Source organism: Mycteria americana, chromosome 1 (genome assembly GCF_035582795.1).
Source record: "Mycteria americana isolate JAX WOST 10 ecotype Jacksonville Zoo and Gardens chromosome 1, USCA_MyAme_1.0, whole genome shotgun sequence".
Classification (NCBI taxonomy): Eukaryota; Metazoa; Chordata; class Aves; order Ciconiiformes; family Ciconiidae; genus Mycteria; species Mycteria americana.
In genome coordinates, this window is record NC_134365.1 from 40,211,641 (window position 1) to 40,237,197 (window position 25,557).

The window sequence follows — 25,557 nt, forward strand, 5'->3', positions numbered from 1 at the left end:
GTTTTCTGTAAACGTGGTGTACAAGTTGATCTGTTTTAGCAGATCCCAGTAATATCTTTTTACATTATAATGAAGCTGTATCTTCATAACCACTTTAAAATGGTTAAAGTATGACCTGTTGCCAAAAAATAAGAGTATGATTTCTCCTTAGGCTTCGTGGTCCAGCCTCTCTTTTGTTGGCACTAGTAATAGTGTGGCCTCCTGATCAGCAAGATCAGCACAGTGGTTTGGATTGAAGCTTGTCTGGCTAATAGAAGATTAGCCAGAGCAGGAAAGACCATGTCTTTGAGCTGCAGTCACCTTTAGATCAGCTGAAGGTAACACAAAATAGCATTCTGAGAAAGAGCACAACAGTGAATTTAAAATACCCCATCTCACAATGAATTCACAAAAGGAAAACTTCACACTACTTGATAGCCATGCACCTATTTTCTATACATGGGAGGAAATAATACATCCCTGTTATAAATTGAATTTGCATTATCTCAGAAACATAGGCTTGGTTTTGAAAGTGTTTTTGTTATCTCTTACTTCCTGTCAGTTCTAGTAGACATAATTCTAGTTGACAATGACAAACTTTTAAAATAATTATTTATTTTTGGCATTTTTTTCTGGGCTTCAGTGTCAACATATAGGGAAGAGCAAGTTCAGTGGGACATAGATATGTAAATATTAGTATTGAGTAATTTGGAATTCTCTATGATTTCACAACAGTAGTAATATCCCCCACCCCCCCACCCCCCACCCGGAAGCAAGCAGGGGTTCGCATGTAAAATTTTACAGAAAATTTTACAGAGTAGCCCAATATTTAATCTGCAATATTTGGAGTGGCCTTTAGTGAGTGTTACACAACTATTTTAATTATCAATATTCACTGTTTTGGCTTGTTTTTTTAAAGATCTACGGTCATCTTAGTTATTCCCTTTATGTAACTAATATCAAATACTCTGGTTAAAGTACATAAGTACTACTCGTAATGGAAATGATACATGAATAGAGTACAACTGAATTTCTTTCGTAAACGCGATTTTTTACATCCTTCTCCCCACCTCCCAGTCATTCCTGTACCACACATACTTAAGTATGGCTACTGGGACACAATTAATGTAGTGTGGTTTTTTAAATTGTGAAAGAGAATTTTTAAGAGAAACTCAAAACTTTTAAAAGTTTAGCTTTAATCTTGAGTGTATGGTTAAAAGAGCTTTCACAATTCCAACTGTTTTGAAAGCTGTCTGCCTGTAATGTTAAAATCTTTGACATAAAGCGTGACCCTTATTAACATGAGCATCTGCTTATAAGAGTAGAAAAAGCACCTGTTTTCTTTAACCTTAACCTTAATATTTCCTTTTCAGTATAAATACTTGTTGCTACCTATAAAATAATTGTGCTTTTGCTTATGTTCAGCGTTCTTGTTCGGTCTGCCTAGATCAGTGCTGTTCCTTTGTGCAGAATAAATTAAGATGCAAAATTATTTGGGATTTTTCCTGACTGTTAAGTTCAGAATGATGGAAAGATTTATTACATGAAACTTAAATTCTTAATGCTAACTTGTAGCTTTACTGACTGTGAGGGGTGATCTTAGACACAGCTGTTCACAGGAATTTTTTTCTCTGTTCTCCCCAGAAATGTCCTATCTGTCCCTGTTGCTTGAAGACAACAGAAACCCCAGGTTTCTGGGGTTGCACTGAATCAGTAGCAAGCATGTGATGTTAATTACATATTACTAATAACATCTGGTTTTGCTATTCATACTGTTGTTTTGTTCTGGATAGACTAAATAAGCAAGAACACTTAAATATTTTTAATTTGAAAGCACCAGTTTCTGGTAATTGAAGATGTAGCTTTTTAGGAATGACTTGGAAAATACATATAAATCTTAATGGCATCCTTTAATGGTTTATATTTATCTTGATATTGTTTAAAATATTATTATATTGTGTATATAGATAAATTTCTATGGGAAAATGTGCACAGAGTATGATATACATGCCTATGCTCATTAATTTGTTTGACCGTTTTTGGTGGTGGTTTGAGGGGGGTGTTTGTAAGTTAACTTAATATGAAATGATAATCTTAGTGTTAGTTCTCACAGATCTGTTACAACTTTTTGAGAATCCATGTTTATTTTTACAAGTAGCATGATTTATCTAGCTAGCACAGGCAGCAATAGCAGGGAAGAGATGGAGGCGCAGGCAGTTGGTGCATTAAAGTTTCTAGAAAGCTCAAAGAGACTATTCCTTTTTATGAAATGAAGACCAGCAATCTATTTCGGAGTTAGTGGAGCAAATACTGTATTTGCGTGTTGTGAGACCACGTGTAAAATGTCCTGCTTAAAACCACTGGGTAAATGGGGGGGTTCTAGCATGTGGGAAAGCTTTGGAAAGGAGAAACAGCATGCTCAGGAACTAGCTGTGTCTGTATTACCATGCCAATGGGTACAAATTATTATGTCCTTCTGCCTGTTTATTGTGTAGCTTTGGTAAAGACTGACCTTTTTGCATTAGAGACTGTTAACTTGGATAATTCTGTGTATTTTGGGACTAGGTAATTAATGGATGTTAAGTCCAACTGATGACCAAAGTTCTTTGAACCTGTCAAGCATACTTACTGGATGTGTTTCCAAAACATGCCAATATCCAAAATTACAAACTTGTTGGGCCCCTTGGGCAGATTGATGAGATAATTTTTGTGCATTTGGTAGAAATAAGTTGCACCATCCTAATGTCTATTCATTGAGGTTCTTGATGGTTGTTTAGGTTGTTTACTGATACATCCTCAACTTCATTTACCATGAAGTAACAGTTTTCTTAAATGTTTGTTGGGTACATGCTCTCCTGACCCACCTTCTCTCCTTGGCACATAGACTTTCCCTTCTATAGCCTTCAGATTGTAAGGGAATGGTGAGAGACTTTTTGACAAGATGGCCTTTTTGCCTCAGTATATATGAGCAAAGCTCTAAAAATGGTTATGAAAAAGATTTTAATCTCACATGATTGAGCCTCCTATATATGGACCTTTGGACTCACTAGTTGTATTATCTTTAAGACTACAGTTCCTGTCGGAAAAGTAAACTACTTCTGGCACAGCATGTCTTGAGAATATCTTTATTTCAAGGTCTTCTACCATTACATTTTCTTCCCTTTTCTCTTGTACTGTTGCAGACAAAGGTTTTAAACATAAAAATAAAAAAGTGGATTTGTCAGCACTGCATGCTGACTGTAAGGAAGGTATAGCTGCAGTCAAGTTTACTGACAAGTTGTACGCTTTCCCCTTTCCAAGTCTGTATCCATCAACTGTATGTTTGATGTCTTTACAGTTGTGGGTTTGAAGGGTTATAAGCCATACAGTATCAAATAATACCTCTGTTCAAGTATAGAATTGCACATAAAAACTCGTACTCAAATTAAGGGTGAACTTCAAGGCACTTAAATTGTATGATAAGCATAATGCTGTTTTAACATAGTTGAAATGAGTCTGCTCATTGCCAGTTCTTGGGCAGAGCATATTTTCACTGCATGGGAACAGACAAAAGCAACAAGAGAGCTGTGCCATACATGGGGATGCCAGTTTAGACTGGTGGAGGTGTTCCTGCCTAGGAATTGTGGCTGGACAAACAGTTTTCATGTCTGTTACAGTGTGTGCAATGGTCAGCTGAAATTACATCTCTCTTGTGGTAGCTGCACTATAAATATTGGGGCAGGAATTACCAGCTGTTTTTTAGAGTTTATAGTCTAAATGGATAAGACAGGCATGCAAAATGAGAAAAATACATGTATTACATAAGTGATTGTAGGTTGACAGCAATGGAGGTAGCAAGGTCCTGGATATGGACTAGGGATGAGCTGAACAAAGAAAATGGAATGAGAGGCAGATAGCTGAGATGAGGTGTGGTGAGAGAAGGAGCAAGGAAGTGAGATGAAGACTGTAACAGAAAGAAAAGGTCAAGCCAGTATAGAAAAGGCAGTCAGTGAGATGTACAGAGAATTTTCTGAATGTCCTGGAAACCAAAGGTACTGGCCTTGATCGGCTCTGGTCCTGTCACCTGGGGTACTTGTCTGGCTTCATCTGACTGGCCATCTCCGCTGGACAGAATATTTGGCAGTGTGGTGATACTCATCACCCTACTGATTCACTAAACCCCAAAGTTGATACAAAAGGGCCAATTGTTATTTTCAGGGTATTTCCCAGTAGAAGTCCCTGTGGCAGGAGATGGAATGCTATAGGAAAGACAGGGGAAAAAAAAAAATAGAGGTAGACAGAAAAGGAAGGAACACTATGTTCAGTAGTTCATGCTTTATGAATCATCATATAAAACTGTTACCTGAACTGTGTGCTTCTGGGAAACCTCCTCTTATACAGTACAGTGAGGGTTTTTTTCTTTATCGACTAGGTGAAACTCATTATCAAAAGATAGTAGATCAAAAGTACCAGTTATGTTAATGAAACCTTTAAGTTTACACTTCAGACTTCATAGCTTTGTTACATAGCAAACATTTTGATTTTTCTATCCAAAGAGGCACATACTTTCAAACCGTGTGTGTTCATTGATGTTATTTCCACTGTTCCATGCTTTAGGATACTCAGTAATCACTTCTGTAGTTTACATCAGTCTTGTATGTAATGTGGTGATATGCTAAAATTTAGTCCTTGGCAGGAATATATTTCAACACCAAGTTCAAATGTAGTTTTTATTCTAAAACTGCTTTTGAAAATCTTTAAATATTGGAGAAAGGAGTTGTTTTTTGTTTGTTTTGGTTTTTTTTTTTAATGCTGACATTTATTCTTGATCATAAGTTGCTTAAGGCTAGAATGGAGGAACCAACTCTGACTCCTTTGTGTTCTGATAAGATACGTCTCACCCATTTACTCTTGAATTGAAAGCAGTTAACTTACTACCTAAATAATGTATTCTAGAAAGTTACCTGACCTTGATTTCAGAGCTACTCAAGACATCAAAGATCCACCAGTTTTCTTGTCAGCTTATTACAGACATTAATTACCATGTATTTATTATATGTTTAATTATTTGGTGGTTTTTGTACTTAATGGTTTTTTAAAACTACTTTTTTTTTTTTTTTAATTCTCAAAGGTTCTATCAAGTTGTCTCATCTTGAAACTCTTTTTTTCCATTTGACCAATGATTTTTGGGTGTAAATATTTATTAAACTAACTTCTCAACCTAGAAGTCCCATCTTAATCCATTTGTAGTGAACTTACTTGCTTAGGACAGAATAGCTCAGGGATCAGGCAATATCCCACATCTCTTGAACACAAGAGAGCACTCAAAAATCATTACTGCTTTTTTTTTCTTAGAATAACACACCATTCAGGGGTTTCGGGTGACAGGGTGTTCAGCTAATAAAATATATATGAAATAGCTCCTCAGAAATTACTTTTAAATTGCTGTATTTTGCTATGATAACTAGTAAAAACAAATTCTCTCTGTGGACAGTGCTGTTTTGGTTTAGCTGGTTTAGACTTTTTGTATATCATTCCCTGGCTGTTGCTGAGCAGTTGAAATGTGTTGTAGGGAGTGAGAAGATCCTTTAACTGCTTTACAGGAGTTTGAATATTAACGGTGGTAACAAGCAATTTCCCTTACTTAAAAAATAAATTGTTAAAATGTATAGTTCACTGCAGAAATGCTAATAAGCTGGAGTAGAGAAACATAACAAGGGAAGTCAGTATTTCATACAGATATTTTACTGCTTTGAGTTTTCACCTGGAGAGTAAATCTAGAAGGGACTTAGTAAATCAACTTAAATGTCTGTTGGAATTTGATTTTGACTTGAAGTCTAGTTTAAGATGTTGAATCATATAAATTTAAAATACAAATCTAGTTCTGAGAATTGAGCGAATTAGAATAGATTTTTGCTTTCTTTCCATTCTTGTCTAAGTAAGTGCCAGCAAGCTTTATGGGCTTGTTATTTAGATGAGTTTTATGCCAAAACATTTTACATCCCGTGTTTTTAAACAAGTTGTGCTGTTTTGCTAGAGACCACCGAGTTTTAACCCACAAAATGCTGTAGTTGTAGATTCTGTGAATGATTGTTTTTATGTAACTAAAGTTATCTGTCTTCTAGAAAATTGTTGGATTGGGGTGGTATCCATTTTGCTTGTTGCACCTGCTTTAAAATTAAGCTGCAAGCTTCATGGATGAGTCAGAATCATAGCTTTTTAAATGTTTCTGTTAAAAAAAAAAACTGCCTAAATTTGAATTCTTCTGTGTCCTGTCCATTCTTTCAAGTTTTCTGTGACTCTTCATTGAAAATAAGGTGTGATTGATTATTTAACTGCAGCACAGAATAGAGTAACTACAAAGGTGTATCTGTGGGCGTAGTTTCAAAGAGCATTTCTCTTTGTGGTGCTGTTGGTATAAACAGTGCCACCCCCGTATTTGTGTTCGGGTGTTCATGTGGTGAACCTGATCAGGAAGCTGGTCCAGATTAAAAAATAGCTGAGCAGGGAAAATGATGATTATTTTTAACCCAGATCAGTTATGAGTGACATACTGATGTTTGGAAGTGGGGGGTAACTGAAGAAACATTTCTAGAAAGTAAAACCTGAGATAGCTGAAATTCAGGTGGGTATCGGGTTTTCTTATTAGTTTTTTGTTTGTATTTTATTTCTCAGTAGCAATAAATTATATTTTGTATACATTTAGGTGGAGATGTACATATTAGCTGGAGGAGGAACATAAGTCAATTTATCTCTGGTCAAGTTGTGCTAACGAAGCTGTGATCTGGGTATGGCTTGAAGTCCCAGCTGAGCTAAGCACACAGTTAGCTGTAGTCCTGCTCCCCCCTGCACATTCCTGCCTTCTCTCAGTTGTGCCAGCTCTGTCACTAGGCCAGCAGGGAGGCAGCTCAGGAAGCTAAACTGGCTGAAATGTAACCTTCCAAAAATATATATTCTGTGGCCTTGCTCCATGAAGCAGCTCACCATGGAGACTGATGAGAGCTAGAGCTCACCTGTGGCGAAGAGCAGCAGGAGAGCCCATCGCTGTACCTCAGACTTGTGTTATTGTGTAGCCTTTGGACGCAGGAGTGTGACCTCCTGAAAGGTGGCTGCATGTATTTCTAAGCAGCCCTGCCACCCTGCTCCTGCTCTCTGCACTGCCTGCCTGTCCCTCCACACTACTGCTGCATGATGCCTGCCTGGTTTCGGCAATCACCTCTCCCCTCTGCTCCCCTGGCACCCTTGCAACTCTCCATTGCGTCTTGCAAAGTGCTGCTCAAACTGGAGGGGGGAGGAGGAGAGATGGGAAGGGGAAATGAGCCTTGAGCTTGTGGACTTCAGTTTGAGGAATGCTGGTTTAGGAGATGCAGTGGCTGACGTATGAATAGGGACTCTTCATAAAGGAGACAATTTGTCTGCTTTAGCCAATAAAGCAGTTAATGCCAAGAATACTTCAGAATTGGCAGCTCCCGTGGAGGCCTGCAGGGCTTTCAGAGCATCAGTGGTACATTTATTTTGGTTTCTTGTTTGCAAAGCCTTTTTGAAGTTTAATAATAAAAAATGTAATAGAAGAGCTACTGTTCGTATCCTTTAAGCTAATGTACTCTACCAAGTGGTACTACTTCAGTATCCATTAAATAGCACAGCTGGCACAGCATAACAAGAGTGTGATCTGTGTGGGTAGTGTTATTGATGAAAGAGAGTATAATATAAATGTGAATAATTAATGTAGTGTACCCCAGGAGCACACATGTTGGTTGGTGTCCCCCTGCTGCCTTCAGTGTATATGTGTTTTGCACTGTGGAAATTCATCAGAAAAAAAATTAATTGTGTAGCTGTGGAGGGTAAATTTTGGAGGCTTTAGTCGCAAGTAAAGACAAGACCCTGTTGTGGAATTGATACCATTTTCAAAGGGTGCTATGGGTGCTGCTTTGACGTAATCATGGCTAGTAATGGTAATAAAGTCTTGGCATCTTCAGCAGTCTCTAGAATTAATCCTTTAGGAGAGAAAATGGGCATTCAATATAGCCATCAGATGCTAGCAAAATGGATGGGCAAGGACTAGCTTGTCCATGCTAGCTATAAACCAAATCAGCTTATTTTCCATATGCAAGAGTGTTTGAAGTTTTCGTGTGGTATTTTAAACTACATCAACCTCATTCTTAATACCTAGAAGTTGCAGAAGTTTGCAGCATGTAAGATTCACTCATAAAATAACACAGAATCATAAAGCCAGCATGAACTCATATGTAGAGATTACCACTGAATGTAGTTGGTAGAGAAACAAAAAAAATCTATACTAAGGCTTTGAGGGCTACAGTATTCCAGGTTATATTTGACACACTACAGTACTCAGAATTCCCCATAGCCAAGGAGAGGTGAAGGTGTGGGAGGTTTGTCTGAGGCTGAAACTTGAGGCTACTGTCCCAGCATGAGGAAAGTTCAGTGCACTTCTTAGGCCTTTCATTTAGGACTTTTTTTTTTAATGGAGTTGTGTCACTCTTTTGCTCATTCAGAGAGGATTATAGGTGAGTCTCCATATGTATTTGAGTCCCAATCTTGGGATATGACTGTTGTGTGAGAGCATGTGCTGCACGTATTCAGGCATCATAGTTGTTGATTAGAAAACATACATGTACTATCAAGATGAGAATCCAGAAAGGTTATTTTTATCCTTAAAATGCCTTATCCTTATCTGCCACTTAAGATAACAGGTGATAATTTCAGTACAATAAGGTGAATATGACTTTTCTGTGTAGTTGAAGGTACCAATGCTTATAAATGTCATGTGATACACAAGGTTGACAGTTTAATCCTGAAAACCTTCCACAGAAATTATTTTCCAAGTGACACCTAGTCAAACTTGTTAATGGAAGGAATCTTATGGAAGGACTTGTTTATTTAAAAGTATATATGACTTTTTTGGCAAGGGAAGCTTCATTTTATTGTAAACTTCTGTTCTTCAAAATGGGCACCTTCACTGTACAAACAGTCTTTCAAACTACAAACTTGGGACAATAAAATGCCTGAAGAATAGTCTTCAGTAATGTCTTGGGAAGAGTTAAGCCTTACAAAAAGACTAATAAAATCAGACTTTTTTTTTTCATTTCCACCCTCTCAAATCATCTCACCCCAGATAATACTCTTCCAGGTAATAAAGATATAGTTGGTAATAGAGATTTAGAAAGGATTTTGCAAGCCATGTGTGCATTCTTATGTTACAATCCATTATTTTGAAAAGTAAGAGAGAGCAAATGATTACTCAGGCTAACTTTGTAATGAAACCAGTGGTTCTGTGACAATTATTTTACAATAATTAAAGGTAAAATTAGTTTATCTTTTTAGGAAGAATGGTATAACAAAATTCAGTGCAAGATCCTATGGAAGGGCAAGGTGGTATTTGTTTCTCTGATCTCTTAAGTTACTTGACACTTGTTCTTTGACAGATTTCATTTGCTTGCACTCTTGTGTCCGCTTACTCAACAAGCGGCAAGACTTGTGCCCAGGTGGTTTAGCCAGGATCCCTTGTGAGTGGCACAGGACAAGAAAAAAGCTGTCAGATCCTCATGATATCTCTGGGGTTCCTCTGGACTGGTAATGCCAAACTAATTTTTGGATGATCTTTTATATCTTTTGACTATCATCAGGTGTTGTGGCGTGGTTATCTCAGTCTTTGGCTTCCATAAGTCTTAGGATGGGCAGCGGTTCATTGTCTGTTTTTCCTTTTTTTGGAATATATGTTCTAAATATATGTCAGTAGTCTCTTTTGAGGATGGGCTAACTGGAAAAGGAACGATACATGCAGTGCGATGCAACCTCAGTGGTATCCTCCTTGTGTTAGGCTGCAGGCTTTTCCACTGGCAAGTTGTCTGCTGTGGTCTAATCAGAGAACAAGCCTTACTGCTGTGACAACTGTTGTGGGAATGGTGCTCTTTCTTATCAGGACAAGCTAAGCTTTAATCCTTGTTCTGCTGCTTGTTCTGGTGTGTAGACAGACACACGCACACAAAAACACCCACGATTCCAGTAATGTTGAATATCTTTCTAATGTTACTTTTACAGTTCTTTACAATATTAGGAAGAGATTATACAAACAAAGCAGGCAATTAATTATGGATTGTGTAGAAGGGTATGTTTATTCTTGGCTAAAAGAAAATGCTGTGTGATGTTAACATCAGACAGCATTTATCTAATGTGGTGTAATAGTCATCCAACAGAATAAAGCTTTGTAGGGCTCTATATTGAGAGATATTGGTCGCTACAGAAATTTCTGTAGTGTTTCAGCAGTGTTCAAGAAGGAAACATTTTATAAGACCCAAAAAGGAGCTTTTTTAAAAAATGGAAATATAATACAAGGAAATGGACCTTTTAGCTGTGTTAGTTGTAAAGCACTAAGAAAAAAGATTTTTTGTTTAATGGAACTTTGCTCTCCACTGTACAGGTAGATCAAACTACAGTTTTTGGTAACTTCCATTTCAAATAGGAAAATACTTTTTAGGGCATGGATCAGCTAGACTAATGGGGAGTGTGTTAAATCACTAACAAAGGAGTGCTCAAAACTAAAGAAAATGTTTTGGGGGTGTGACGAGTTATTTACTTGCATAGAAGTTGACTGTAAGAGATTCAGCAATGAAAAGAAGAAAATGGTTGCTTTGATGCAGAAATATGGTTATACTTGGGCTTTACTTAAATCCACTGGGCAGATCCTAATAATCAGAATTTTAATCAGTTGGTGTAGCCCAAGGGCCAGACAGGCATCTACACAGTCAGGTTACCATGGTTTAACAAATCAGCCACATTAACTAGATGCACTTATGCTCTTTTTCATTGCAAATGCAAAGAAAAAAATTTTAACCTAAACCTGCTTTTTGGCAGAGGCAGTTCAGTGGTGACAAAAGGTACCCTAAGACTGTGGATCTTACTTCTCATCAGCTACCAGTGAAGAGTCTACATAGTTTTGATTTAGAGGAGTAACTAGCTATTGTTAATCTTCCCCTTTTATACAATGAATTGGGGTCACAGGGGAGGCAAGGTTAAATGATTATTAGAATTTCTCCTTAAAGTGGGAAGAAAAGAATGTACAAGAAGCACATGAGGAGGCATGTAAACAGAACTAAGAAAATCAGGAGTCTTTCAAATGTGATGAAGAGAGTTCTGTGCAGAAAAGGGAGAAATGGTGAATACAGGAGGCAGACTATTTTAAAAAAACCCCCAGATTTAATGATATCTTGGGGGGATGGGATTGTCAGTTTTCCAAGAAAAAAACCCCATGTATAAAAGCTAGATGTTCAGGTAAGGCCAGATTCCTTGCATCCAAGTGCTAAGAACTTGCTGACAGCGAAAGAGGAACCAATGGATGGATGAAGAAGGGCACATATTGAGAATACATACTGAAACTGTATTTATCTATTTATTTATTTTTATAAAACACAGTGGCGTGGTCTTAGTTTTGATAACATCTTACTGAATCTGCTTAACATTTCGGTAAGAAAGACCTTGCAGGCTTTTCAGTGTTGTATCTATTCATGTATTAGAAGACTCTGTGCAAAACATGTCAAAACATAAAAGCAAAACTTAACCTTTCCTGAAATGTTTGAATGAACAATATTTGAGAGATTAAAATATTACAAAATATAAACTCAGTGCCATTTACTTAATTACAAAATTTGGCACTTTGCTGGCTTTGAAGACTTGGCAAGAGCTGTGGGCCTCAAGTTTTAGGAGGCATTTGTGGTTAAATATTGGAGAGCTGACTCACTATTTAAACAGTTTCAAGCCAGGCATCCTTTTCAAGAATTAAGCTAGATTCTCTCTTCCTCTTAGGCCCCATTACTTGACTTAATTGTTGTAGCCTTCTGCTTTATTTTCCCATCTCCTTGCCTTTCTCCTTGATCCTGTATCCAAAAAGCATTTCCATAGCAGTGATACTTAAAACTTCATCCTGTTTCTGCTGGTTTGTTGTTGTGTAAAAATGATGCTTTTTGTATATGCTGTTCCTCAGAGGACATTTTTTAAGAGATTCAGAATTTCCAAGAATAAAATAATTTAGTAGTGCTTGCTTGTTTAACCTAATGTCATGGTTTGGAGTTTGATATTCTGGTTGTTTCTTTTAAAAGGATGTAGTTAATCTGGCAGACATTCACAGAAAACAATATGGTGGTGTGGATCTGGAGAAATTGTTTTAGTAAGAAATTGAAAAATATTTGCATGTGTGTAAGTTGTTTTAAAAATGATACCAAGTAAAATATAAGTCCTGTTTCTCTGGAAGTTCAGAGTAAGAGGATCGGTTTTTGGAGAGCGATTAAAGAATAGAACAAGGAATGTTGTCCCACATCCTCAGAAGGATTAATGGGGATGGTGGAGCAAACAGCTTGTATGGTCCTGTTGAAGATGCATGTTCATTAAAGACCTAGAGTTTTTGAAATGTACTGAGGTGAAGATTTGAAACTCCATTTAATGCCATGTATATATATATATATGTATTCACCTATTGAATAGAACAGTTGTATCAACCTAATACCTGGATGAAATGTGTGATTACCTTTTATATCGCATTAGGATAGGCCAAAATATGAGGTGCCACACCTCAGGGTGAGGGAATGTGGGTCTTAAAATGTCACGCTAGAGTGAAGTGGAGAGTTGTAGGATCAGTGTCACATCAGTCTTAAATGTCATGAAGTATTTAAGTGTTAGCACAACATTGCTGCCTGCTGCAGTTCTCTCTGCTCGTCTAACTCAGCTGTTTGAGTTGGTCTTTAATCTTCAGTTCTACTGTAATTGTGGTGAATATAAGAGCTTTTCTGTCAAAATGAGCATTTTTTTTTTTTAAGGAATTACTGATGAACAGTGTTCCAACAAATGTAACTAACCTAAATTTGAGCATTTTGCTAAAATGATCACTTTTAAGGAGAACTCTAGAGAATTAATTTAATACTAACATGCCATTTCAAAATTCTACATAATGACTCTTCAAGATCAGTTGCAGTCCTGAATTTAAACAAACCAACAAGGCTCGTAATTTGCTTTTTCTTTGTTTGGTTTTTTTTTTCCCTATTTTTTAAATGGTGTTGGGTATTTTTATATAGCAGCAAGGCAGAGTGGGGTGACGGGGAAGAAATAAAAAGTTGCTGATCACTTTGAATCCAAATATGCTGAAACGTATACAGCAAAATAGATCGAGTCGTGAGGATCTGGGTGTTAAAAAGGAGGAGTAAGAAAAGAAAAGAAAGCCTTCTGTGAGTTTGAGGAGCAGGCGGTTGGCAGCGGCTGGAGGTGCTGGCGGAGGAATGCTGCTGAGAGGGCGAGTTCCCGGTGCGATCCTGCATCAGCCTCCTCGCCGCGTGTTCAAAGAGGGCTCTGAGGGCGGCGCGCCGAAACGGCAAGCTTGTGTGCTGAAGCTTGTGTGTGGTTGCAATAATTTTGTTTTCATAGGAGCTAGAAGGCTTTACAGTTAGCTTGGGTTTTGCCAGTTTTGTGTTTTGGTTTTGTGGGAAAGGGCTAAAGAGAGAAAAGGAGCGTACATTTATTACTGCATTTTAATCATAAGTCTGACAACATGCTCATTTAATAAAAATCTTGAGGTAAAACTCCACCTGTTAGCATAAGCGAAGTTAGAAACTAGATTCTGCAACTTCACCTCTACCATTCATAGTTTGTTTTCCATAATTGCAGCCAGCGGCACCAAACTCTTTCTCAGCATGTTTAGTTTCTTCTTGGATCTCCTTCATTGTCGTTTTTAACTCTGTTATGGTTTGTTAGCACTGCTGCTTTTTCATCCTTCTAGTACTTAGGCACCTTCAATATTAATTTTCTTAGTAATTGTTGCCAAGTGGATGAAGGGCAAGGATTATGACTGACCTTAGTTCAGCTTACTTTACTATTAAAATGCCATCTCCCCAAAATGCATTTGCTGTTTGGGGGTGAATTGTTGTTACATTGTCGTTTGTCAGACGGTGCAAGGCAAGGGCCTTCCGGGACACCTGAAAGAAGAGGAGTTGATTGGAAGGATGGCAGCATGCGTGGGCAGGCAAGGAGCGTGTTTCGTGCCCCTTTTGCTGTATTTCTCAGGGGTTTCTTCCTGTTCTGGTGAACACTCGTATCCCTTTAAACCCCTGTGTTTCCACGGGAGAACATTCCAGCTCTGGCACCTCTTACGTCTGTTCTGTCTCCAAACGTTAAAGTGAATTAGTCAGTCTTTGCTGATGTACAGAATTTTTTTTTTTTTTTTCCCCCCAAAGTAATTATAAAGTGAAGAGGTCCTTTTTGTGACCATTGGGGAATGAAGCTCTTGGAGCTGACCACACTCAGTAATTACTAGTTCAGGGCAAATGCTTTATTTTGGTGCTACATCTCTTATGTGCATGTGAGGTCTGGTACGTGGGAGTCCCGTGTTCCAGAAACCTAAGTTTTGTTTTCCAATTGAAAGAACTTGGCTTCATGGTAGTGAAGATATGCTAGCCAAAATAAATAGAAGGTCAAAGTATGGGCTATTTTAAGTCCTAAGTAGGATACCAGGATTCTTAAATCATATAGAATTTGCCACCATGGATTACATCACGACTCTGAAGACGCAGGATTTGCCACATCAGATAAATAGGTTATCCATTTAATCTGTTGTGTTAGCCAGTTACAAAATGGGCAGTATTCGGCTACCAGCAAAACTCAAAGGACTGATTGCAGTACCGTTTCAGCCTTCTTCACCTATCTCCTGGAAGGAATAACATGGCAATAAAACAATCATTATTTTACTCAGTAACATTTTTCTTACATGGTAAGTTCGTTCCTCTCTTTATTAGTCTGTTTGCTGTCTCAAATGCCTGTAGGACTTCCACTTTCATCCAAAATTTGTTTTGTGTGGAAAAATTAAAGCTGCTTTGCTGTAGTGACAACTCTGGTTAATGAGCAGAGGATGTAATGAGTTACTTAGAAATTGTCTATGTATAACCTGAAACGCTCAGATTTATACTCTCAGTTTGTACTTAATCTCTGAGGTGACAGTATCTGGGCAAAATTATTCCATGCTGTAGAATAACTGTTAGCATCAACAGTGCTCAAAAACTCTGAGCTGAGAAAATTACTTATCATCACATATCCGTAGGGATCTGGCTGTGCTTTCTTCAAGTATTTCCAATTGTGAGAGTTTAAAAGAGGAGAGAGAGGTACTGGAATGAGCTTCAGGGAGGGGCAGGTTCTATGCTGTGTGGCTTATTGTAGGGCAAACAGAAAAACAGAAAACAGAAGTTGAGTGGATTTGCTAGCGTTCAAAGTAGTTGAGTACGTAAGCTTCAGGTTCTGTCATAAGAAGATTTCGGGCTGGTACAGATAATGCAAATTTTGCCATCGTTTGGGGTGAATTTTTAAGTAGAGGATTTAATCCACGATTCATGCAGTATCTCTTAAAGCATGTTTTTCCTTTGACATATGTCCTCAGTATTCTTCATGAAGGATCTAGAAAAATAAGCTGCTTTATAAATTGCATCCCATCCTTACTGCTTATATTTTTGCAGGGTGAAAATTCACTGTTAAACAAATCTAAATACACCACTTGTTAAATATTGCTTGATATTTGATTACATGGTATGCGAGGGTGGAAATGATGAAACATGAAGGATGTAAAGTCTGAAATAAATCAATTTATATTTAGTATCATTCTGTAAAAAGTTCATAAGGAAAAATAAGTCCTTAAGGAAAAAATGAGGGATGGGGAGAGAGATAAAAAGTAAGTTGCAGAGTGGTTTGTATCTGTAAATGTTTGACAGTGATTCTGTTTCCATGTACTGAAAGCCATAAAAAAAGATAAAAAATATCTTCTGTTTTAACAGAAATCAGTGTTAAGACATCTGTAACATTCCTATAAGAAGCCACTCATCCAACTGTAATGAAATTAGATTTCTTGTTTTGAATAGGTCACTTCTGTCACCAAGTATTTTGTGTGTGAGATTAGTCTTGCAGTACGTGCTGGGCAGGTGTACTGATGGTTGCTGTGATACCCGCTCTGAATTGGGGAAGGTTCTTGTCTGAATCCCTGTATAAAAGTAAACATCCCAACACTTGGGGGCCACAAATTTTGAACTTTGAGAGGAAATTATCAAAGTTAGTTTTTCCTATTTCAGTGTGTTCAGTTGCCTGGCAAATTATTTGTGATGTCTACTCCTCGTGTCTAGTTTAGATGCAATTTAGACAACCAAAATTTGGATTCTGTTTCTTACACACTAAATGGAAAGAGGTCAGCCTCTGTAAGGCGAAGACATTGATTGACAGTGTTTAAGTTAGTAACCTAAAATACAGGATGAATCTGGTGTCTGCTTAAATAATAAAAACCTTTCCTCCATGCTCCCTAGGTTTTCCTTTGCACCTTTCCACTTGGAAGTAAAGAATTCACCTTTTTTTTTTTTTTTTTTTTTTTTTTTTTACCCCAGGTCAGGTAGGGGAAAAAAAAAGAGTCTGTAAGAGGCAACATCTAGAAATGTGATGGGTCTATTCCTGCACAAAGTATTTTAAGTGTTAGCTATCTTAAGTAATAGTTTTGAGGAGAATGTTTGTTTTTAAGGAGTTTTATAAGAGGTGACAACATTAACATGCTTGGAAGAAGGGAGAAGGGGGACTTCTACTTAATACTAAGCAGTTTGTGCATATTTTTATATAGATACAAATAATTAGCCATTGCCATCACTTCTGATAATTCCTGAACTCCAAGGCATCAGGAGAAAGAGCCCTTTCTGGGCTTGGGACAATCCTTTGTGGCAAGTTAATTCTACCTTCAAGCTGCAAATACAACAGACTTCATGCATCTTAGTGGAGACTTTATGGGTTTTCAGGAAAAAAAAAAAAAATTGTTGTCTCCCACTTGCTTTTGTAGTTTGAGGCTACATCCTCTTAACCTGAGAGGAGGTTAAGGAGGGGCACCCTCAAGCTCTCCGATTTCAAACAGGCTCACACAACAGGCGTCAAGGAACAAGAAACCTGCTCACCGCTTGCCCGCTCTACAGTTCATGTGGAGAGATTCAACTATGTCGCAGGAAAACATGGCTCCAATCTGGTATATAGCTTGGGTCCACAACAAGGCAATTGTAAAGGCTTCAGGAAGGCTTCCCAGGAGCCTTCTGATTTTCCTAGGAGGTCTGGTCCCTACTGCTGTTATGGCCATCAAACAGAAGGATTACATTTGGCTCTCAGCCAAATGTGCTCTGCTTTACACAGGTTACTATATCTGTAAGGTCATGGTTTCTGTGAAGGATACTATTTTAGTTAGGTATTCAAGTAAACTTCTGTATTTCTATTGTGTAGGCTATTGCTAGTTGTTCTTGAGATGAGAATGCTTCATGATGAAAAGTGCCCAGCATTGATGACCCTAGGATGGAGAGTCATGTGCGAGTTAAAAATTTTTCCTTTTGTGGTAAAGTGTCATTTACATGGTACATGTAAATTGAAACATGGCACAATTTGAGTTTGAAATAGCTTGTAGAGTCCGTTCTTTCAAAGTTTTAAGAATTTAGGAAGAAAACATGCTAGCCACTTTTAAATTTTCTTACTCCCACAAACACTGGTTTCAGCAGAATACTTTTTTTTTTTTAAGTAACAGTTGTCTTTTCATACATGTATCTCGTGTTCCCAAATAACTTTAACTTTTAAAGGGGACCCAAAATGGGGAGGAAAAGAAATAGTTAGTCTCCTGCTTTGTCACTATTATGATCAGGTAACATTAAATTGAAAAGAGCTAGCAAACAAAACTCTGCAGCTAAAAGAACAATTTGAAAAAGTGAATTTGAAAATATCTGAGAACTTGTTTTTTAAAAATAAATAAATGTTTGTCATTATGACTGTCCCCTAGGCGACAACTTGAATTTATTTCACAGAAGACAGCTATGATACCAAAACCTTCCTAGCCTTGGTACAGATGACAACCACTACATTGTCTGTTCCCTCCACTCTCCTCCCAAGCATTGGGCTTTTCCCTTTAAAAAACTTAAGGATTTCTCCTGAAGCTGTGAAGTACAACTAATTTCCATTTTTTTTTTGTTTACTTAATTCATGTGAGCATTAGTTATGAAGTTAAGAAAGAAGCAGGTGTTGAAACCATTCACAGAACTTCCATTTAAAGAGTGTGTTAATTAAATATAGTCTTCAAATTAAATATAGTCTTTTTGTTCACTCTTTATAGTAACCAGCTGTGAGAACCCAGTTCTGTAGTTCTGAAATATTCAAGTATTATAGTGCTGGTGCAGCTGAAAAAAAAATCTTAAATGGACTTAATTTTTGAGCTTTCTGAATTGTAATGATTGATTTCAGTGTTGGTATAAAGCACGGTGGCTAACATGTTTCAAGTTTAGGTAAACCATGGCTAACACTTTACAATGGTTATGGAACTCATTTTGAGAAATGTATTTTAGGAAGTGGCAGAGTTTAAACTATGAGGGTTACATCAGTGTGTTGTTACTGAAGATGAAAGAAATATAAAATGTGCCAGGCAGCTTCACGTTTTAAAAATAATTATTGATTTGAAAAATATTATTCTACTCACTATGCTAAATAGAATTGTTTAAAGAAATGAAGGAAAAAGGTGAAGTAGTCCTGATGTTCCTTTATCCATCTGTCAATGAGTTCGCAATTTTAATATACCTCCAAAACTCGCAGCATTTCTGTTGGTTTGTTTTTTATCATAACTGCTTTATTTCCCCAGAAATTGATGTTAAATGTAGAAGGTTTGATAATACTTCTTCTTACTCTACCTTTTTAAGCAAGTATTTTAAATAAGAGTAGGAAATACAAGTGCAGAGGAGTTCGGTGTTCCTAGTGGTTGGGATTGTGTCCTTTAATTTTGTTGTTGTTGTTGTTGTTGTTAAATAGCATAGGCCAAACAAGAAGCAGCCTTTGAAAATGGTCGATGCTGACACTTTAAATTTAAAAGTAGATGTAGTCTTCTAAATTGGGCGATTTAGAATGTTATAGGCAAAAATGACAGTATAAGTGTGTGTTTATATTGCTTAGTTGTGATCAAAATATTATCAAGTGCTTGATAATATGTGAACGAATAGGTTCAAGTGCTTGTGAGCCTGAGTGCTAACAACCTGTACACAGACACCTTTCTCCAGTTACACCATTGTATTCATTGGGCTTTCTAGATACTAAAATTTCTGAAGGAGGAAAAAGCCCTAGTCTCCTTTTTTTTTTTTTTTAACTACAATTTTGTGGTAGAAAACACCTTAAAATTATGTTAATACACTTTAGTTATGTTTTCTGCTCTCTACTTGTAGGTCTGAGAGCAAGACATACAGAGGATCTACCACTGTGGCAGCTAGTGGTTTGAAAGGCCACTTTTTCTTTTGAAAAGAATATGTGCAAAAGATCGGTTTACAGACAAGGCACCTTTGCTTCTCCCTGCCTCTTGAGGCATGCTATGGTTTGGGGTTTTTCCTTCCCTGATTTTTAAAAGGTGTGTGCTCGGAATTAATGCGTATAGAAAATATCCCCCAAAGTTAATGTTTGATTCTGCAACCAGAGCATGCAGAACTAAGTTAATGCCAGTCTTTAGATCGGCTTTGCAACCGTGAGCTGACTTTAATGGGGTGACCAGTTATTGTGAGCGAAAGGAGTACGTGCAACTTGTCCCATGTGGGCTTTCTTATACAAGGGGAACGCATGCGTTGTTCAGACCATTCCCAACCTGGCGAAATTGCAGAATTGCAAATGTTAGAATTTCTACAAGCTTTTGACTGTGACTTCTTTAAAAAAAAAAAAAGTATCTACTGTGTTTACACTGATGCCTTGTCTTCCTTGACTTTTGAAAGGTTAGCATAACTTGTTGCCATAGCTTAGTCTATGAGGGAGAGAGACATGTTTTACTTCACAAAGCCAAGTAATAAATCTTACCGAAGTTATGGCAGTTCCTAACTTTCACTCCTGTTAACAAGGTTTAGAAAAGTGCTGGTCCTCGTTTGTCTTGCCTGGGATTTTTACCTTGCAGTGCAGTAATGAATGTGTTAGGGAGAAGCAGAAAATACCCTCCATCCCCTTCCCCCTTCTTGCATGACTGCACCCAGCCACCACTGATGCTTCATGAATGGGAAATTACTGCTCCTAGATTTGACATTGTAGACATAACTGAAAAGATTAACTTTTAGGGTTGTGACTGTGAAAATGTCTACTTCTTCTTGTATGTTTAAGTTTGGGTAAATATTTTGCAATCTGGGAAGATTTAAGAAAATCCTAAACAGAGTAAATAGCCAACTTGTAATTGGAAACAACTGGTTGGAGAATTTTGTTATTGCTTTACATTTACAAGAAGTTAGGTGCTGTAAATTTGTGTGCTTTCTTTTATCCATTAAAAACTCTGTTTAGATCTTTTAAGAATCATTCTTAGGTAACTGAAACAGGCTAGTCTGCTTTAGGTAGCCAAACCATGTGAAGGCTTTAAAACTTTGCTAGAAAAATATCAGGGTAAATACCAGTGCAAACACACCTGTGTTACTGTAGCTTGCCTGTGAAAATTTTTAATGTTGTTATTTTCTTAATGACTACCTGTAAGATTCCACCAAAGTGGGTGGGTCAAGCTTTCTGCTCCCTCTTTCCTTTCTCCTGTCCTGAAAATTTTAGCAGGGAATTTGGTAAACTAAGTAAATCCCAGTAATTTTGAAGGTGCTAAGTTTGCTGAAAACTGGGCAGAGGTGACTAAGGCTGTGATTCTGTCCCCAGCTGGCTCTGGCGCTTGCTAGACTCTCTCCTGAGCTGGTTTGGTGTACTAAGCCAACAAAAATCTAACCTGACCAAAAAACATAGTTAAATAATACCAGCTAGATTGGGTAGGGCCATCACAGAACCAGAGCCTGTGTGTGTTGCAGAGGGATAGGTCTTGAATACAACTGTGTACAATTTTTGTCCAAGATCAAGAAAGCTTATGGCTAAAGGGCAAATAAATTATAGGAAGGGTATGTGACTTGCTGCAAGTCCCTGATACTAAATACCACTTATGCACAGCAGAGAATCTTTATGTTTAGTATATGTATGCAAATATACGTATCTATCAAGCAGTTCAATAAGTTTATCCTTCTGTATCTTTGTGAAATCTAGGGTTTAGTTTCAAGTTAAATACAAGTTGTTAAGTATTTCTTTTTTTAATGTCTTATGACAGCGCACTCAGATTTATGCTGAGTCCATGCCATCCTTTTATGTTAACTAGAATGGCTTTATTGGGTCAGACTTAGTGTCGGTTTGTCCAGTATCCTGTTTCTGACAGTAAATAGTAAATTCTGACAGCCAATAGTAAATATATAGGGAAGGGAATAGTAACAAGGAGCATTTTATGATTATTCCCTAAGACCCTTCTAAATATATGCAGCTTACAGACTTTTTGAGCCAGGTGTGACATCCTTGAGTTTAAAAGCTCTTTGTGGAGCTTGCATTTGTCCAATTACCTTCTGAATCTTTAAGTTTTTGGAACTCATTCTCACAAGACATTGTGGATCACAAAGTTTTAACTACATACCATGTGCAAAAAGTACTTTTGTGTAGTCTTTTTGAACCTGCCCCTTAATAATGTCAACTGCTGCTCCCTAATGCTTGCATTTGGAAAATAGTTGTGCTTTATTTATCTTCTCCATGTCACCTATAATTCTGTACTCATCTTTTCTGTCCTGTGTGGTCCCTTTTTCCAGGCTGAGCAGTCCCAGTAGCATATTTCTGGTTTTACCCTGTGTTTTGACAGGGAGAGGCATGATTGCATACTTTACTACATCTATGGGTGTACTGTGGATTCATACAATAGAATTGTATTTTTGTTTTGGCTTTTAGTTCTTTCTGAACAATTCTGTTTCATTTGCTTTATGATAGCTATTGAGCTAGTGTTTTCATTGAATTGTGTGACTACGTGACTGACCTTTCCTAACAGACAGAGCTCCTTTGCTAGGTGTGTTATTTTGCATTTACCGGTATTGAATTTTTGCTGTTCTCTTGCACAATCCCTCCACAGTAAGAGTGTTCTGCAACTGTTACCATGATGCCTAGGACCTGGGATGAGTTTGGGACTACATTACATTTGATACTATGCAGAAAAGAAGAGTGCTTTGGGTTTCCAAAATGCTTTTAATCCAGTTGCAAGGCAGAGGACAGCAGATGAATATGAAGAATTGCAGCAGTATTGATAAGCAGGGCTGCAATGGCCTCAAACAAGTTTGTGTAGACATCCTGAAAGGCTCATAAGAAAGGCTAATGATGAAGTATTTTTCGGAGAATTTAGCCCTTCTCTTGAGTTTAAGAAGCAGCGTCAAAGGAAACTTGAAGTGCTCATTTGGCAGTTTTACAAACAGAGAATGGAGGCTGCCAACTGTTAGCCTGATGGAAGCAGCAGTTGAGATTTTGGTGTTAAATGTGAGTGGATAGCTAGTATGAGAGTCGTCTGGGGGTGGGGGGTAAGTGAAAGCAAGCAATTTATGGTTAATGTCATGGAGCAAGAATCATGAGTGAACTAGAGAAAGGGTGATGTGTTAGCCATACAAGTCAGCATTTGTATATGTTCAGTAGGATAAGCAAGAGGGAGTTAAGCAGAGTAAGTTGTATGTGTTCTTCTGTCTGCTGTGGTTTGGTTCGGTATGTGCTAAGGATAACAGGAGCTTCGCATCTGTCATTTCCACACACTAAATTGGGTAAGGAGTGAGTGGAGAATGAGTGGAGTCCCCAGTGTGACAGGCTACGCTGCAGAAAAGGACACCAGATTATTTGCTTCCAAGACCCAGCTAGGCACTGAAATGCTGGGGAAGCTCGAAGAGATCAGTCTCTTGTCTAAAACTCCACTTAAGATGCATCCTAGCCATGAAGACCTCACTTGACATAATACTGCCAAAATAAAAAAAAAAAAAGTGTATTTTTGTTAGTTTACTAACTGGCATCTTAAACACAAGAAAAATTACATTTTTACTTACTCTTCTAGTTCTAGGTCAAATGATTAGTTCTGTGACAAGACAGCATGACACTTTGAGTATGACAGAAGCCCTGATGCTGCAGCAGAGGCTGGGAATATTAATGGCCAAATCTAGGTGAGTGATTTTTAATTCTGCCAGTACCCTAGCTGTTTCATTTCTTCCTCACAGCCTTGCTTCACATCTCTCTTTTGAAGCAGCACTGCAGTTCTTGGTTTTCTGAAGTACTAATATTAGAATATATTGGAGACAAAATAACAAGCTCAAATGATTATTGATTACATACCTTTTCTTTGTAGTTCTTGAGATACAGTGGCTATACTTCATACATCTTCATATACTACAGCTTTCTACTTGCAACTCTAGTGATTTTTCCCAAACTACTTTGCAGTTAAGGTTTTTTTTATTGTTTTTTAAGTTTGCAGGCACCTGCCTCCAACAGATTTTATCAGTTATTTTATGCTGAATGCAAAGGAAGTCATGATACTATAACAGCATGCTGCTATGTAGTTCTGTGTCCACTTTGTCAAAAGATTGGGGAGGTCTAAGACTGGGCTTTATTAAATGCAAGCATTTGTGCCTGAAGGCTGCTAGAAGCATCTGCAACTATGACTGCTGTATGGACCAGAGCTTGAAAACCTTTGCTGCAAATTTGTATATCCATTGTTAATCTGCATTGCAGCTATTGTCACCTGTTGCTCTTTTTAGTAGTGAATTCTCAGACTAAATAGAGTAGCATCAGTAGGCTAACAAGACCGACATCTGAACATTGCTGTAGTGAGGCATTGTGGGGTGCCAGGGTAGGAAATTAGTAATAGGTGTATTTTTATATAATATATATTATTTTATATATTTTCTATATTAAATAGAAATATATAATATAAAATATATACTAAATATAATAATCTATAATATAAATATATTACTATAATAAATAATATAGAATAAAAAATGAAAAACCCTGTATCTCCCTTTCTAAACAAAACAGGCAGAATTCATAAGCAAGAAAATTGAATAGTTAAAATAACAGTGGGATATATGTGTGAAGACTCTTAAAAGTAGTCTGTAATTGAGAGAGTGATTGGACTGATTAATAAAATTTAGGACTTCTCTCCACTGTGGAAAAAAAACAGTTGTGTGTAGCATAGCTTCCCTCCACAACAGTAGAAGCAAACAACCAACCCCCCAGTTTCATGTTGAGTTGGGGAAAAAAGCTCTGTCAAATCAATGCATGTTTTCATGTTATGGCCAGAAATTACATTAGAGAATTTTGACTATGTGTCTGGTGCTATGCCTCTTTCTTACTGGATTAATCCAAGCCCCGTTGTTACCCTTTCTGTTACCTTCTCCATTTCACCTCTGCAGGGGTTTGGTGGCAGATTTATACAGATTTATACACTCTCTAGGGTAGCAGTATCTCTCTTGAGTGGCTTTTCTGGTCAAGAAGGCGGGGAATAGTTAGCTGCTCTTCATTGTATTCCTTGCACCTTATTTCTCAGCAGACTAAAGTGGTACTTGGATACTACTGCTGCATGCTAATACAAATGCCTGTCTAGAAAGCAAGTCCCAGTTTTCTTAAGGTGACATCAGATTTTTTTCCCCTTTAGTCAGTAAAAGTTATCAACTAGTTCTGTCTTGCTTCTTCTTGATTCCTAATGTCATATCTCTTGTTGACTTACCAGCTTTTTTCCAGGATTTTGCCCCACTTTTCACTTGTGTAGTGGAAATTTTAGTTCTTATCCAATATAAAGATGGTGTAAATGCGTTAAGTTTTCTTTTTTCTAACTTTCTTGTATTTAAGAAATATGAGACTTAACCACCCTCTGCAAGGTGGCAGAGGGAGGAGAAGCAAGTTGTGAGACTTGGTTCTATGAACATTTTATCATACTGTTTTATAAAAGTTTTACCATACATACAGAAATCTTTAAATGAAAATACCAAAATATCAAATATTTATTTTTGGTTTCCTTAATTTAGCCATGCTGTTCTGTGTTTAGTTGAATATTTTACTGTTTTATAGCAAATGAAGCAGACTGTGTAACACAATTTAATCCAAACAGAACTTAAAAAAACAAGTTTTAAAATATTTGTGTTGAATGTGGGGTTTTTTCCTTCCTTTGACTTCGGTTACATAGTTTTATGTACCTTGCTATATGGGAAGTATTTAGAAGTGGAAGCACAGAGCCTCACTGCACGGCTGCCAGCACAGGGCTGCCTCCAGGCCTGGAACACCTCCACCCTCTATTGCAAGCCAGCCCTGGAGCTGCTGAAGCCAGGGCAGCCTTTCAGGATTGCCATGTGGGCTGTTTGTGTTGCCCATGCTTGGTAACCTCCTACAGCCCAGGGCTTGTATGGGCGTCACTAGGGCTGTGCTCAGCAATCTAAGCCAGGGAGTGCTCATTTAGACAGAACTGGAATCCAGCTAGTTGCCTTGTGTAAAGGCCCTGGTTTAGGAGATGAGAATTGCACCCAGTAAGTTGTCGGTTTTTGTTTTCCTCCAAGCTGCTACCATGGGAATTAAGGTGACAAATCAAATGGGTCTGTTTGGTAGTAACTTCAAGTTGAATTATTGGTAGGACCATAACAGCTCAGTGTTGCCACTCCTTAATGCCAAATCTAACTTAAATATTTAAAATATTTGTAATATGTTGATTTTTTTTTATTACTTATGACTGCAAAATTAATCATG

General features: G+C 37.5%; 1 protein-coding gene across 3 annotated transcripts in view; it reads left to right on the forward strand.

Annotated features, from left to right (window-relative positions):
• FRS2 (fibroblast growth factor receptor substrate 2) overlaps positions 1-25,557 on the forward strand; it is a 56,530-nt gene that overhangs the window by 19,432 nt on the left and 11,541 nt on the right. For 2 of the 3 annotated variants that reach the window (XM_075495506.1, XM_075495509.1), the window contains one exon: positions 22,880-22,985. The exons of the other annotated variant lie outside the window; for it this stretch is intronic. The gene's annotated coding sequence lies outside the window, so the exon portion shown is untranslated. The remainder of the gene's footprint in view (positions 1-22,879; positions 22,986-25,557) is intronic. 3 annotated transcript variants of the gene reach the window in all.